The sequence below is a fragment of the Trematomus bernacchii genome, unplaced genomic scaffold (assembly GCF_902827165.1).
Source record: "Trematomus bernacchii unplaced genomic scaffold, fTreBer1.1, whole genome shotgun sequence".
NCBI lineage: Eukaryota > Metazoa > Chordata > Actinopteri > Perciformes > Nototheniidae > Trematomus > Trematomus bernacchii.
This window is the reverse complement of record NW_022987528.1, coordinates 210,772-224,132: the sequence shown is the minus strand read 5'-3', so window position 1 is coordinate 224,132 and position 13,361 is coordinate 210,772. Positions and strand designations below refer to the sequence as shown.

At 42.7% G+C, this 13,361-nt stretch overlaps 1 pseudogene; it reads left to right on the top strand.

Moving 5' to 3' along the window:
* The first annotated feature begins 1,519 nt into the window (after positions 1–1,519).
* On the top strand, positions 1,520–12,837 carry LOC117475143 (annotated as a pseudogene).
* Positions 12,838–13,361: the final 524 nt, after the last annotated feature.

Here is a 13,361-nt window from a genome sequence, read left to right as displayed (position 1 = left end):
CTTGTTGCAATCAACAACAGATGCAGCCTCGGAAAATCTGCCGCCAACAGAGGATGCATTTCAACAACATGTTGAGCAACAGAGCAATGTTTCAGACAGCGATATGGTGTCCCAGCCCGAACCCAAACCCTTGTTATGGAGTTATACAGTCTTGTTTTGCAAAGATGCAAAGTGTGGAGAGAGTGGAAGGTTCCAGGCCTCTCTGTTGGCCTTCCCTGTACGGAGCTCTGCACCTGCTGTGCAGAATGTCCAAATGTGTCCCCTAACGTTTCTAGTATCTATATACTTGACCCTCTCACAGAATTATTTGATGATTTGTATACTGTACTTTGATTTAAGGTTCCAGTTTCAATAAAACCTGTACTATTTACACCTATGTTTTAGAGGCTTGCCATTTAGAACTAATACACTTTATTTTATTGGGTTACTCTTATTCTGACTATTTGGTGATGTAGTTCAGCCACCTGGTATTTCCCTCTCCAAATATGATGACCATCAGAGTGAGCATGCTTAACTTATAGGCTGTTATGCCACTTACCCCCACTCGGAATGTGACTGTATCAGAGAAGAGGTAGGCCTATGTCTAAAGAAATCTCATTTGCAATAGAAATGTACCAGATATTTCCATACAACTACTGGCTAGTGTTCAATAGCACCCTAGACAATTCAGTAATGGTATATTTTTTTAGGGATTTCTGTTTTTCTGATAAATGAGAGAAAAGTGATGGAGTCCCATGTTCTTATCACCAAAAAGTACAATTTCCGTCTAAACTAAAGCTAAGTTTACAGGACTATAATTCAGTATTTCTTTAGTTAAATAATTGTCTGACTATTTGGTGATGTAGGACAGCCACCTGGTTCATACCTCAGCAAATCTAAAGAGGAAAAGAGTGATCATTCTCAAGTTATGGGCTTTTTTGTCACCTTTCCTATATTCGGCCTGGTCCAATTTGGCTCTTTTTCAGGGGTAGTTCTAAAGAACAACCAAGAGTCCAAATCAAGTCAAAAATAAGTTAAAACATGTCAATACAAGTCCAATTTTGTTTCATTCAACATGTCCAGATCAAGTCTTATCAAAATGAGTTCAAGTCAAATCTCAAAAACTAAAGCCTGTTTTGAGGACTTGCTGCTAGATGTGTTTGAATGACATGAATGTTGTCCAATATATTAACTTTTTAAATAGACGTCCAAGGCTCAAACGACTCAAAGACAACTCTGACGTCCACAGAAAACATGTAAAACAAGTAGCCTTTCATCAGACCCCCCCCCCCCCCCAAGTGCACAGTGACATGAACTCGATCCCAACAGAGACATCTTTAAATGTTCACTGATTAACAGCATCACTAACTTGCGAGACGCAAAGCCCAGCGGTCCAGGGAGGCCCTTGTTGGTGCATTTACTGTATGTTTCTGACTCCTGTGTTACACATTAAAATGACACACTTGTTCTGACGTCTTAGAAAGCTGATCGTTTTAATGTTCCACCTTTATCCCCGTAAGCAACAACGTCTTTCTGAGGACCTTTGCTCCCGCTTGTCCTGTTTAAAAACCCAAAGCAGAGACATGTCAGCGGTACCTCAGTAGAGAGATGCTCAGAGCTCACTATCAAGGCTGCACACACTGTCTTTTAAATTACTTGTGAGCTGTTTTTAAAGAGCTTTCTTTAGCCATGACCACTTTTGATGACATCTTGGAGGAAGCGGGGAAGTTTGGGCCGCTGTCAGAAGCGGATCTTCGCCCTGTTTTGCTTGGTGTCCATGCCCTGGGCCGGGGTCTACGTGGGCATCGTCTTCCAGGGATTCACCCCGGATCACTGGTGCAGAGACCCCGCGGTGGTGGAGAGGAGGCAGACGTGTGGATGGAGCCTGACGGAGGCTCGCAGGCTGACGGTGCCTCAGGGGAACGGATCTGAGAGCAGCTGTGAGCGGTACGAGGTGGACTGGAACTCCACGGCTCTCAGCTGTGATTCAGAGGAGCTGGACCTCAGCAGAATCCCAACAACGGCTGCCTGCAAGGACGGCTGGGAGTACGACTACGAGGGGAGACAGTCCTTTGTTACTGAGGTTAGTAACAAAGGAAGAAACAATGCTAATATAATTGTCTTCTTACAACTCAAGTTGTGTCGTGCATGTTTGGTGCAGAAATACACATTTATTTAAAATGAATATATGAGATTTAACAAAAATAGCCACCAGCATGAGATTTTTTTTAAAGAGTGAAATCCATTCATGACTAACCTGTGTGTGTGTGTGTGTGTGTGGTGTGTGTGTGTGTGTGTGTGTGTGTGTGTGTGTGTGTGTTGTGTGTGTGTGTGTGTGTGTGTGTGTGGGTGTGTGTGTGTGTGTGTGTGTGTGTGTGTGTGTGTGTGTGTGTGTGGTGTGTGTGTGTGTGTGTGTGTGTGTGTGTTAGTTTGACCTGGTGTGTGCAGATGGATGGTTGGTGGATTTGTTCCAGGCTGCGCTCAACGTGGGCTTCCTGGTGGGGAGCATTGCTATTGGCTACCTGGCCGACAGGTGAGCTTAATATTAGTCAATATTGGTTCAGTCAAATGACTATGACTCTGTTGGATATAAGTAATACCGCGTTGTTCTTACTGTGTCTTCATTGTTTCATACATTCCTAAAATATCTGAGAAATGATTAGTAAAGTATCTGACGTGCAATTCCAATGCATTGCAGAATCAAAGCAAAATCCTAAAGAGGAAAACAGGTGATCTTTTACATGAGTGTGGAAAAAGCTATCTACTCATACATTGCTGCTCCATAAACCTGTTTTCTAAAGCATTATTTCCGTCTCTCGTTTCTCTATTACTTCCTCAGGTTCGGCAGGAAGATCAGCTTCCTGATGTCCAACGTGCTGAACGCGGTCACGGGGATCATGGTGGCCGTGGCTCCGAACTACGTGACGTTACTGGTCTTCAGGACGCTGTACGGCTTCGGAGTGAAAGGAGGCTGGGTGGCCGGATACGTGCTGCGTAAGAGCGACCTTTGACCCCACAGCTGGGACTACAAACACCAGTGTCGTGGCTTCCTTCCTTGTTTTTCTATCAAGCCACTAGACGCCTTAGACAGATATTTTTTACATGTTCAAATAAGTATAGAAACCAAGTCGAATTAGTCAAATGTATTGAACTGGTGATCACAGTTTGAACAGTTGACAGCTATAGGCCGACAGCTTTCATGCTTAAAACATAACTTGGTTTTTAAATGAAAGAGGGATCATACACGAACAACATAACGGGTTAGGGTAACGTAACCCTATCACAACAGAGATCAACAACCTGTAACAGGGGCCTATGCACAGAATGCAGCTATTCAATACTCATTCTTGTTTAAGAATATGAGCATGTCTACTCAGGGGAGAGGCGGGTGCGGAGACGATTCACAATCAGGCCAGCTGTAGAGAAGACCCTCTCAGCTGGAATTTGGGCATAAGATGAGGTTTGAGTCTGCGTGATCTGCGTGTAGCGAGGGGCAGCAGCCATGTCATTAGCTAGAACTAGCTAGATCTGATGGATTTGGACATAAACGTGAGTGAAGTATAACCGGACGAGAGAGAGAGAGAGATCAGCACCTGCAGCTCTGCCCGCTGTGAGGGACCGGTGAGCGGAGCAACACACACCTTTAGACCTAACACACTTAGCTATGGCACTGTCTTATACATTGAATTATTCCATTTGATCATATGTAATCAACTTAGGCACCCCTCCCAAAAAGAATAATACAAATATTCATAACTCATATTCGAATACCTGAATCATTTTGAATATTCGATTAATCGTTCCCATCCCTAGTTTGGATGATATTATACGATAAATAACAAACTTTGACACGTGCAACGGAGAAAAGAGGCCTTTGCAATAGTCAAAACAAATAGGCTAAACTCAAATAAAATAACAAACAACTAGGGATGTCCCGATCAGCTTTTTTTGCTCCCGATCCGATTCCGATCATTTGATTTTGACAATCTGCCAATACCGATTTTTCCCGATCCGATCTTTATGCAATGCATTAAGAGGAAAAAAAGGTAACAGATAACGGCTGGTCATCCAACGCGATGAATTCAGCTATCTTGGCTGTTCTTTTGTTGGCCTTTTCACTGTTCTGGGGCAGCTTCTTTTTCCTTTTAAAAGTCTCTGAAAGTGTTGGTTGTTTCAGTGCCTTTACCTGAGTGGCCGCTGTGTACTCGTCGTGTTGTTGTTGGTGGTGTTTGTATTAGATTGGTCGTGTTGAACGTAGCTCTGTTCTTTCCACCACGCGGAACCTCCGCCTTGCAAACATTGCATCTGGCTGTTACACTGCCTTCGCTTTCAATTTTATAATACTTCCAAACTCCTGACATTTTCTCTGTCCCGACTCCCGAGGCACCAGCTGAACGTAGCCTCTTGTTAGCTTACTGCTACTATTAGACACTGCGCCCACTCTGTTGCCAGATTTGAGAGAAATAAGCAACCAGGTCTATGAAAACAAGCCCAAAAGAAGCAACACATACATGATGTTGTGTAATTTTAAACCAAAACTAAGGCCTCAGGATGACTTTAAGACGTGAACATGGTCATTTTTGTTTTGTAACATTAAATAAAATTATTTAAAAAAATTATTAAAAAAAATAAAAATAAAAAAAATAAATTCCCGATCCCCGATTTTTTTTCTCCCGATTCCGATCTTTTGAAAATCACGTGATCGGCTCCGATCCCCGATCACGTGATCGGATCGGGACATCTCTACAAACAACTTTTCTTTCTGTCTTGATAAGGCTTATATAACTCGATAACTTAAAGGGTAATTGAACGTCCGTCACTTTAGAGGAGGCGCCGTGGGAATTGTAGTCTTTCATAGTGTTAGTAAAGTATCTAATATTCCGTAAAAAAGCAGACACATTTGTATTTATTTTGTACGTACACCCCGTCCAAAGCATTGCAGAATCAAAGCAGAATGCTCAAGAGGAGAACAGGTTGACTACAGACGTCACAATTAGTTGGCCTTTCTTATAAAAACAAAAATACTGGCTCTAACAACCAGCTTTATTATTATTATTATTATCAAAACACGTTGTTATTGTTATCCTCTCAGTCACGGAGCTGGTGGGGGTGGAGTACAGACGCACAGTGGGGGTCCTGTACCAGATGTTCTTCAGCGTCGGCATCCTCATCCTCCCTCTGCTCGCATACTTCATCTCTGACTGGCGCTGGCTGCAGGTCGCCATCACCGCCCCTTACTTCATCTTCCTCTCATACTACTGGTGAGAAAACACAATTTAATGCTTTAAACATGGAGGGAACCGGTTCTCAGTTTCATCCCACAGGCCATCAGACCGTTAAACACCTGAACTTTAGAAAGAACATCCATTACATTCATCTGTTTGCAACTTACACATTATTTATCTAATATCATATTCCATTTACTTGTATCTAGACTCTCCTTGCACTATTTGATCTGTTTTATTGTGTTGCACTGTGGGAGGAGCCTGTGACATGAGATTTTCATTTTCATAACTACAGTGTTCATTTCGTCAACGAAAACTATGACGAAAAATGTTCATCAACGACCTTTTTTACACGACTAAGACGAGACGATGATGAGCTAAAAATAGATTATTGATAACGAAAACCATGACGAAATGTATATTTAGTTTTCGTTGACGAGACGGGACGGGACTTAAGTGTTAATGGTGGACTATCGGACATTCAAAATGCAGCATATTTTCCCCCAAGTGTCCGTCTTGTCTGTCAAAATGCATCTTACGCTTCTAACTTGAAATATCATTATTTCCGCTCTCTTCACTCCAGAAGAGCGATCTCCCTGTGTCTCTCTGTGTGCGGGGGCGGGGCCTCTCTGTCTCTCTGTGTGCGGGGGGCGGGGCCTCTCTGTCTCTCTGTGTGCGGGGGCGGGGCCTCTCTGTCTCTCTGTGTGCGGGGGGCGGGGCCTCTCTGTCTCTCTGTGTGCGGGGGCGGGGCCTCTCTGTCTCTCTGTGTGCGGGGGGGCGGGGCCTCTCTGTGTGCGGGGGGGCGGGGCCTCTCTGTCTCTCTGTGTGTGGGGGCGGGGCCTCTCTGTGTGCGGGGACGGGGCCTAACTCTCTCCCTGTGTGCGGGGGGCGGGGCCTAACTCTCTCCCTGTGTCTCTCTGTGTGCGGGGGGCGGGGCCTCTCTGTGTGCGGGGGGCGGGGCCTCTCTGTCTCTCTGTGCGGGGGGCGGGGCCTCTCTGTGCGGGGGGCGGGGCCTCTCTGTGTGCGGGGGGCGGGGCCTCTCTGTGTGCGGGGGGCGGGGTCTCTCTGTGTGCGGGGGGCGGGGCCTCTCTGTCTCTCTGTGTGCGGGGGGCGGGGCCTCTCTGTGTGCGGGGGCGGGGCCTCTCTGTGTGCGGGGGGCGGGGCCTCTCTGTGTGCGGGGGGCGGGGCCTAACTCCCCCCCTGTGTCTCTCTGTGTGCGGGGGGCGGGGCCTAACAGACACGCTGCAGTGGCGTGCACACAGATTTTAAAAAGTAGTAGTACCGTTAAAAACCTTAACGATACCCATGCCTAGATATTACACAAGTAAAGTGTTAAGAGAGTGAAATGTTGCCTTACGAATTTCAACACTTGATGCTGTCACCTTGATTACAATTTCAGATTCCCGTATTTGTCTAACTGAATTAGTTTAAAGAGAGAAAACATTTTGACTAAAAGTTGACTAAAATGTAATTTTTCATCGACTAAAACTAGACTAAAACTATGAAGGATAAAAAGGACTAAAATGTGACTAATAACCATTTTCGTCTAAAGACTAAATCAAAAATAGCTGCCAAAATTAACACTGCATATCTACACTGTAGCTTTGATCACATGAAATAATAATAATAATAATATTACAAATAAAAGAATGGATACATTATTAATACTCAGGTATACATTAATTCCCAAATTCATTTCTATTGAAGCCCAAAGAAATTGAAACATGTACGCCGCTTTAAAACGATGTTACGTCGACTTACAACCACACTATAGTGCATTGTGAACTATGAATGGACTCATTTAGCATCTAACACTCATCATGTCCAATAGCAGGGTTCATATAAAGGCTTTATTTTGACCTTTGAAGCTTACTTAGCACAGAGATTCATTCTTGCAGCTTCAACACTTTTAGTTTTCTGCTTTTGGTGTACATAATTCATTGGTATGATGAATTCAGTTTTTAAAGTTTGATGTCCCATTGGACCTTGCAGTATGTTACAACCTTGTATATTTGCAGGCAACAATACAAACATTGTTGTGTTTGCTTGATGAGAGTTTTGTATCTGCAGGTTGATCCCAGAGTCTCCCCGATGGCTTCTCTCTCAGAAACAGAATGCCAAAGCTGTGAAGATCACGCAGGCCATGGCCAAAGAGAACAAGAAGAAGCTGTCCAAGAATATCGAGGTACTGCTGGGTTAGAAAGGATTTTAAAAAACAAACAAAATGCATCTGGTAAAATATAGTTTAGGAAAAGAAAAAAAACTGCATTTCCTGCTTTTAACACCGCTTTCTTACATTTTTCAAAAGCGAGCACAATATTGAAACATTTTGCACACACCCATCCACTGCATTGCAGAGTCAGCGCTTTGTTTATATGAATTGTTAAGTATTTGAAATGTTGCATCATCCTAACATCATGTATATTGTAATGTTCACTTCTGCAGACTCTGACGGATGATAACGCAGAATCCCGCACCGCCTCCTTCATGGACCTGATCAGAACTCCAAAAATGAGAAAACACACTCTCATCCTCAGCTTCAACTGGTGAGTAAGAATGTGATTGTAGCTAAAAATTACAATGTTTATGTTTTATGACATTTTCACTGAGATTAGAGTAGATGACTACAACTCCCAGGGTGCCTTTCTGTCTGAAACAAATGACTTGAAAGGAACATTTGACACCTTTTACGTGGATGTTCAATCAGTGTTGATGGTAAATGTGGTCAATTAAAGTAAGACATTCTTCAGTGATGTACTTAGTAAAAAGTGCTAACTTAGTAGAGCAGTCAAAATGAAATCTTATTTTACTTCTTGAAAGCTCATTATGTTCGTTAACAGCTGTGGGTTTTAAGATTGGATTGTAGGTGTGAGATTAGATTAATCTAACAACATGAAATCCTAAACTAGTGGTGTAACATAAAATGTACAGAGGTTAAATAATTGCTTTACTTTACAGACACCTTAACAAGCTGCAGTGTTAATGTTAAAGGTCACCTGTTATGCAAAATCCACTTCTCCATGTCTCTTCTACATCAACATGTGTCCCCTCTTCTTCATGTCTCTTCTACATCAACATGTGTCCCCTCTTCTTCATGTCTCTTCTACATCAACATGTGTCCCCTCTTCCTCATGTCTCTTCTACATCAACATGTGTCCCCTCTTCCTCATGTCTCTTCTACATCAACATGTGTCCCCTCTTCTTCATGTCTCTTCTACATCAACATGTGTCCCCTCTTCTTCATGTCTCTTCTACATCAACATGTGTCCCCTCTTCTTCATGTCTCTTCTACATCAACATGTGTCCCCTCTTCTTCATGTCTCTTCTACATCAACATGTGTCCCCTCTTCTTCATGTCTCTTCTACATCAACATGTGTCCCCTCTTCTTCATGTCTCTTCTACATCAACATGTGTCCCCCTCTTCTTCATGTCTCTTCTACATCAACATGTGTCCCCTCTTCTTCATGTCTCTTCTACATCAACATGTGTCCCCTCTTCTTCATGGTCTCTTTCTACATCAACATGTGTCCCCTCTTCTTCATGTCTCTTCTACATCAATCATGTGTCCCCTCTTCTTCATGTCTCTTCTACATCAACATGTGTCCCCTCTTCTTCATGTCTCTTCTACATCAACATGTGTCCCCTCTTCTTCATGTCTCTTCTACATCAACATGTGTCCCCTCTTCTTCATGTCTCTTCTACATCAACATGTGTCCCCTCTTCTTCATGTCTCTTCTACATCAACATGTGTCCCCTCTTCTTCATGTCTCTTCTACATCAACATGTGTCCCCTCTTCTTCATGTCTCTTCTACATCAACATGTGTCCCCTCTTCTTCATGTCTCTTCTACATCAACATGTGTCCCCTCTTCTTCATGTCTCTTCTACATCAACATGTGTCCCCTCTTCTTCATGTCTCTTCTACATCAACATGTGTCCCCTTCTTCTTCATGTCTCTTCTACATCAAACATGTGTCCCCTCTTCTTCATGTCTCTTCTACATCAACATGTGTCCCCTCTTCTTCATGTCTCTTCTACATCAACATGTGTCCCCTCTTCTTCATGTCTCTTCTACATCAACATGTGTCCCCTCTTCTTCATGTCTCTTCTACATCAGCATGTGTCCCCTCTTCTTCATGTCTCTTCTACATCAGCATGTGTCCCCTCTTCTTCATGTCTCTTCTACATCAGCATGTGTCCCCTCTTCTTCATGTGTCCCCTCTTCTTCATGTCTCTTCTACATCAACATGTGTCCCCTCTGTGGAAAGAGACTCTGAAAGCTTCAGGAAAAAAGATTCTCTCTCTTTTGTCCTGATCCATTTATATAAAAACCTGTCTGAAAATGAGCTGATCAGATTTTGGCCACTTTGTGATGTCATAACGATTTCTTGGCTTGTGTAACCATTAGCCAATCACCAACCAAGGTAACCCCCCCCCCCCCCCCCATTGTGTTATTTTTAACCAAATCTCTCTCAGAGGGGCGTGGGGAGGGGCTCCTTATTTTCATCTAAAGTAACAGTTTCAGTGAGTTTATCTCATTTTGAACAGAACTTCGGAAAATAACAAACAGAAATGTTCCCTGTCTCCCGCAGGTTCACCAGTGCTGTGGTGTACCAGGGTCTGATCATGAGGCTGGGGATTCTGGGAGGAAACGTCTACATCGACTTCGTGATCTCCGGCCTGGTGGAGTTCCCCGCTGCCTTCCTCATCCTCTTCACCATCGAACGCATCGGCAGACGCATCCCCTTCGCCTCCGCCAACATCGTGGCTGGAGCTGCTTGTTTCATCACCGCCATGATCCCTGACAGTGAGCCAATCAGAAGTCCTCAGAGTATCATTTCCTGGTTCCCTGAAAGCCTTCCTTTGACTGTTTCTCTGTCTCTCTCTTTGCTTGCAGGCATGTTCTGGTTCAAGACGGTGGTGGCCTGCATCGGTCGGCTGGGGATCACCATGGCCTTTGAGATGGTGGTGTTTGTGAACACTGAGCTCTACCCAACGTTTGTCAGGTAAATATAGAAACTGTCCACACTCTAAAAGTCTACATTGTTGTTTGGGAGGGATGGGTTAGGGTTAGGGTTAGGGTTAGGGTTAGGGTTATGGTTAGGGTTAGGGGGTTAGGGTTAGGGTTAGGGTTAGGGGGTTAGGGTTAGGGTTAGGGTTAGGGGGTTAGGGTTAGGGTTAGGGTTAGGGTTAGGGGGTTAGGGTTAGGGTTAACCAATACAAAAGACATTTCCAAAAATGCCTTTTGTATTGGTTTATTTGATAGGGACAGAACAAAGTATAGGGTTAGGATCAGCGGGGCACAGGTTCAAACCCCACTGCAGTCAGCATGTCGTTGTGTCCCTGAGACACTTCACCCCAAATTGCTCCTGTGGGGATTGTCCACAGTATTGAGTATGTTAGTCGCTTTGGAGAAAAGCATCTAACAAGTAACATGTAATACCTAAAGTGCAAACAAATCTGAAAAAAGCTCATTTTGACTATAGATAACAAAGCCAACCAGATACTCTATCCTACAGATGTACGCAGATTTAACTATAGTAGTGAAAGTCTGTGAGCATGTTAGTCTGCTTAAGATCCATGCTAAAAGTTAGCAAGGTAAAATGCGCTATGTTCCATGCTAAACGCCAGACGTTGCTGCTGTACATCCATATTAATTACCTGAATATTTTAGCATGCTCAGTAAGTGTGACATTCTCCCTAAATTGAACAGATAATCTCTTTCATTTAGCTAACAGTATGTATTTTCCACTGTTGACAGCCTCAGGTAAATGAATTTGGAGCATACACCACATATTTGCTCAGGTTTAGTGGACACAAAAGCTGTGAATTCCCCCCTCAGTGTTTTAAAAATAGACACACTGTACGTGCATATTATCTCTAACTGAACCAAACCCAATGATCTGGTTGTCTCTTCTGTCTCTAGGAACTTTGGAGTGTCTGTTTGCTCGACTCTGTGTGACGTCGGAGGCATCGTGGCTCCCTTCCTGCTCTACAGGCTGGCCGTCATCTGGCTGGAGCTGCCTCTCCTCATCTTCGGTGGGTTTTATATTAATATGAGCGATAAAAAACGAATAAAAGTGATAAAAACTATGACACTTATGGTTAGAAAAATCTCACTCGTCACCGGCTTGAGCTTCAATCTCAGGATCCATGTATTTCTGATCCTCTCCAGAATGGAAGTAGTCATCACATACAGAGCATCAACTAGTTCCTGAACAGTGTCCTTCACATGCTGATATCCAAGAGAGGGAGTTACACAGTCACAAGATGGAGGAATAGAAAGCAGTATTCAATGTTTACTTCAGATTAGCTCCACGTCAGAAATGATCATGCTTGTCATATGTCTATCTCCATAGAGGCTGAATCATCATGTTAATCACATAGCTATCATATGCCTCAAACAGTCCTGATGCTCTTCTAGGTAATCATACATCCTGTCATGAACACAGCTACAGTTGGGATACCTTTGTTATCATGTGGACTCTGATATTGAAGGAGTACCTTCAGTATTTTCCCAACACTTATAATGATGTCTGTGTTGTGCAGGGTCTCTTGCCTTCGTGGCGGGGGGTCTGGTTTTGCTGCTTCCTGAGACCAGAGGCCTGCTGCTGCCCGACACCATCGACGACATTGAGCACCCAGAGAGGTGAGAATGCAGCCGTTTATTTAATATATCCATCTTTATACGACACATTTAGGCATAATCCATGTGAATAAAGAAGTCTGAAAGGCTTTGTATCTGTGTGTATGTATATTATAGTATTCTGGATCCAGTTTCTTACCTATTGTTGAAGATGCCTTGGTGTTTTCACAATAACATGCATTCGTTCAGGGGCTGCAACAAAGGCTAAATGTTTGTTATGGAAACATTTTGGAGGTTTTATTCTCAATTAAAAGTGTTATTTATGTCATAAAATAGTTTGTTATGATTCTACATACGTCTTAAATTGTCCTGTTGATCCGGACCAACCAGAAACTATTTATATTGTTGTTTTTTTGTCATAAATAATGTGTGTGTGTGTGTGTGTGTGTTCAGGAGGATGGAGAAAGCCGCCCTGAGGAACCAGCAGCGGACCAACCTGCTTCCCACTGAATACATCTCCAACAACAAAGAAACAGCTACGGTTTAACTGTGACTGACAGAAGTATTTATTTATGTTGTGTATCTGTTGCCCGTGGATTTATTAGATACCTCTTCGATTTTTGGATTTCACTGTGCTGTGTCAAAGTTTCCTCTGAATATTATCACACACAAACGATTTAAGCCTCAGGGACGAGTGACGTTGGATTGAAGTGTGTGAAGAGAGACGTTAATCATGTTATTATAATTATTATCATTATTATTATTATTAGGGGCGACTGTGGTTTAGTGTGATGATCACAGGTTCAATCAACATGTTGTTGTGTCCATGAGCAAGGCACTTCACCCTAAAAGCTCCTGTGGGGATTGTCCACAGTATTGATGTATTACATGTCTAATATATGTAAAGTGCTTTGAGCACTTGGAAAAATGCTGTAATTAATGCCATGAATTATTATTTTTATTAAATTATCAAAGAGCTTTCTATTAACATAACATGAGCGGAAAGTGTTTATAAAAAACATGTATTAAACATTTCCTCTGACCTCACATTGAGCATTTTGGTTTTCAGTTTCTATCTTCTGCTGCATCAACTAACATCAGACATGTATTTCTTTGGTTGGTTTAGTCACTTAGTTTGTTGGTTAGTTAGTAAGTTAGTTATTTGATTAGTTTGTAGTTTTTAAGTGAGTTAGGTAATAAGTTAGTAATAGTAGTCAACTTGTTAGACAGTAAGTCAATCAGTAAGTGAGTTAGTCAGTTAATTAATCAGTTTGTTAGTTAGTTGGTTTGTAAGTTAGTTAGTTGGTTACGAAGTCGACTAGTTCATTAGTTTGTCAGTTAGCTAGCCAATCAGTGAGTCAGTTAGTTTGTTAGTTAGTAAGTCAGTTAGCTAGCCAATCAGTGAGTCAGTTAGTTTGTTAGTTAGTAAGTTAGTTAGCTAGCCAATCAGTGAGTCAGTTAGTTTGTTAGTTAGTAAGTTAGCTAGCTAGCCAATCCGTCAGTTAGTTTGTTAGTTAGTAAGTTAGCTAGCTAGCCAATCAGTCAGTTAGTTTGTTAGTTAGTAAGTCAGC